Here is a 3,511-nt window from a genome sequence, read left to right as displayed (position 1 = left end):
GGCCATAAAGCCTGAACGACGCCACTCATCGCCTGCCGAACACGTTCGAACAATTGCACCAGCTCGGGAAGTTGGTCACCTGTTGACCCAGGCATTTCCTCCGCAGGGCGACCTGTGAGCACACTTAAAGACATATTTCTGTCAATCGACTTCCTTGCCGAATTCTTCTTTTCAAAGGAATTTGCTCAAGCACTTACTATAAATGCCGCGATGAAGCCGCTGATTCTCCTTCAAGGAGCCAGACAGCTGGGCCCGAAAACCTTTTAGCTCTTCTCCTAGCTGGGTGTGGGCATCTTGGAGCTTGTTTCTCTCCTGCTGCACCTTCATAAGCACCCTCTCGCCGGCCTTTAGCTGACGCAGTAGCTGTTGCTTGTCCGGATCTAGTCCGGCGCCCTCTGCAATATTATTGTCAGATTCACGCCGCACTTTGTTAACTACTTATCTTTTCGAAGAACGTATTACCAGCAGGGGTCTCTGTGGCTCCCCCTGTAGCGGCCAGTGCGGCCTCAAGTTGGGCCTTGCACTCTTGGAGCTCCTGGGACAGATGGGTATTCTTCACCGTAAGATCCTGCATAGAAATTGATCCTTAAATCAGTTATTTTAACTATTTTAAGTCTCGGGGGCTACTGGCATATATAACTATTAAAATTACTTACACGTATGTCTTTCACATACTGCTCCGTGGCCCTGGTTAACCCATCTTGAGCGGCACGGAGGTGCGCTTTTCCCGCATCAAAGGCATTTAACGCCGCCGGGGAGAAACACGCGTCACGAAGAACTGTCAGGCGATGCCTGTGATTCATGGCGCTCTCCACCTCAGACCGGGTGGGGGACAGCCTGTCGGCATCCTCCGTCGGAGGAGCGTCCGGCTCGTGCCTTGTATTCGCCTCCCCTCCCGGGCCATGCGTTGGAGCATGGCTGGCGGAGGCTTGATTGGCAACCTCTCCGGACACTGTCCGGCGAGCGCTCTTTCTGGAAAAGTTATGAGCATTAATATACCTCCTAGGAATCCTTCCCTTAAAAATAGCGGTGCTCCATACCGTTGCGGCAACATTTCAGTTCGCGTCGCACTCCTCTTCCGCCTGCCGGGCCGAACTGACCCTTGTTGGTCGGCCACCGCGGGTTCGGCTTCCCGCGTTAAAGGCACCTCCTGCGATGCACCATCAGTATGGGATGGTCAGAATTGAGCACGGATCAAATGATGGTGTCAAGACCTCGATCGTAGTCACCTGGGAGGCCGGAAATAAACCGGGGTAGTCAGCCGTAATGGCGACTAAAGCATTGTCTATGCTGAGCTGGTGGAACACCCCGTCGATTAGTTCCACCGCTAAGTCCGGATCCTCTTCGGAGGCCGGATCAAGGGACCTTTCTGGATCCTTGGGTTGTGGAGCTGGGCTTTTAATGCCCTCCACATCCCGACGCAGTTCCTGTGTCAAAATCATACAATAAGACAATTGCCTTGAAAGGCACGGATCAGATATGCATGCGGCCGCTTACCCAGCTCCGAGGGTTGTTCATGGAAAATCCATTTAGAGGATTCGTGCGGAGGAAGTCCTCCTTCTCCCCCTTGTACAAGCCGGACAGGATCTTCACCAGGTCGTCGGCCGAGCCAGGTCCCTTGCGACCGTGAAGGGTGGCGTCATCGTCTCCATTGAAGTCCCACATGGGGTAGCCCCTATATTGGAGCGGCTGCACCCCGCGCATAATGCATGTGGCCATGACTCCGATCATGGTTAATCCGGAATGGGCTAGCAGCCGTATCCGGCCCATCAAGTAATGGACGCTCCTATCATCTTCTCGTTGAGGGCTCCATGGGCGCCAACTCAGGCATTTCTTCAGTGGAGCGTTGCTGAACTCCGGAAGGCCGATTCGGACTGGATCCGGCAGCGGAGCGTCCTGCATATAAAACCACTCCGAAGGCCAGTCTTCGGATGCCTTCTTCGGGGTCCCGGACAGATATCCGGTCCCGGCGATGCGCCATATTTCGGCTCCGCCCACTTGATATATCGACCCCTCGTGAGAGCGGGGTACGAGGCAAAACATCCTCTTCCACAGCGCAAAATGGGGCTCAATGCCCAAGAACAGCTCACACAGAGCTACGAAGCCCGCGATGTGCAAAATGGAGGCAGGTGTAAGATGATGAAGCTGGAGTCCGTAAAACTCCAGGAGCCCCCGGAGAAACGGATGTATAGGAAATCCGAGTCCCCTTATTAAGTAGGGGACAAAACACACCCGCTCTCCTTTGGAGGGATTGGGGGCGCTCTCCGCCTGCTTCCCACCCTTGTAGGTGGCTAGTCCGGCTCGAACCGGAACCATGAAAGCTGGGGGAAGATATCCCTCGGTTTGGAGCGCCACTAGCTCGCTGTGTGGAACTAAGCATCTCCCCCAATCTCCTGGCTTAGGGCCGGGAGCGCGAGAGGAGGAGCCGCGTCGACTATCCATGATGGAATGGATTTTTGTCAGAGGCGCTTCGATGAGAACTTGCGGATGGAGGATGGTGTAAGCTGGATCTAGATCCTCGCCTCTCTTATAGGCGGCTCGTTCGCACGGTTAGGGGGTAAAATGTAAAAATACCCCAGCCTTTCGCATTCGTACGACACGTGGAAGAGGGCCATTATTGGGCGTAGAAGCTAAGGAGCGCAACATTTATAAGGAAGCCGGACACTATTCGACGGGAACATGAAGTTTGAAGGAGAACCCGCCTTACGACGCCGAAGACAATATACGTGCTGGACTCGTCATCGCTGAAGCCCAGTTCGGGGGCTACTGAGGGAGTCCCGGACTAGGGGGTGTCCGGATAGCTGAACTATCATCATCGGCCGGACTCCAAGACTATGAAGATAGAAGATTGAAGACTTCGTCCCGTGTCCGGATGGGACTTTCCTTGGCGTGGAAGGCAAGCTTGGCGATATGGATACGTAGATCTCCTACCTTTGTAACCGACTTTGTGTAACCCTAGCCCTCTCCGGTGTCTATATAAACCGGATGTCTATAGTCCATAGGACGAACAACAATCATACCATAGGCTAGCTTCTAGGGTTTAGCCTCCTTGATCTCGTGGTAGATCCACTCTTGTAACACACATCATCAATATTAATCAAGCAGGACGTAGGGTTTTACCTCCATCAAGAGGGCCCGAACCTGGGTAAAACATCATGTCCCTCGTCTCCTGTTACCATCCGCCTAGACGCACAGTTCGGGACCCCCTACCCGAGATCCGTCGGTTTTGACACCGACAGCCGTACACCATAAAAAATGGTGTGAATCCAGTAGTTTGGTTTGGCGTGGTCCGCAGCCCCCAGAGTACGGAGTCGAGCTCCTCTACCCAGTGCGTGTTAGATTCCTTGAGGGACCGCACTAGTCTGGGTTTGATGCCGCTCATAATTAGACCATTTGCTCGCTCGACTTGACCGTTAGTTTGAGGGTGATAGACTGAGGCGTAGTCGAACTTGATGCCCATGTTTTTGCACCAGAGTTTAACCTCAGCAGCCGTGAAATTCGTGCCGTTATC

Source organism: Triticum dicoccoides, chromosome 5B, assembly GCF_002162155.2.
Source record: "Triticum dicoccoides isolate Atlit2015 ecotype Zavitan chromosome 5B, WEW_v2.0, whole genome shotgun sequence".
NCBI lineage: Eukaryota > Viridiplantae > Streptophyta > Magnoliopsida > Poales > Poaceae > Triticum > Triticum dicoccoides.
Note: the sequence above shows the minus strand (reverse complement) of the source record.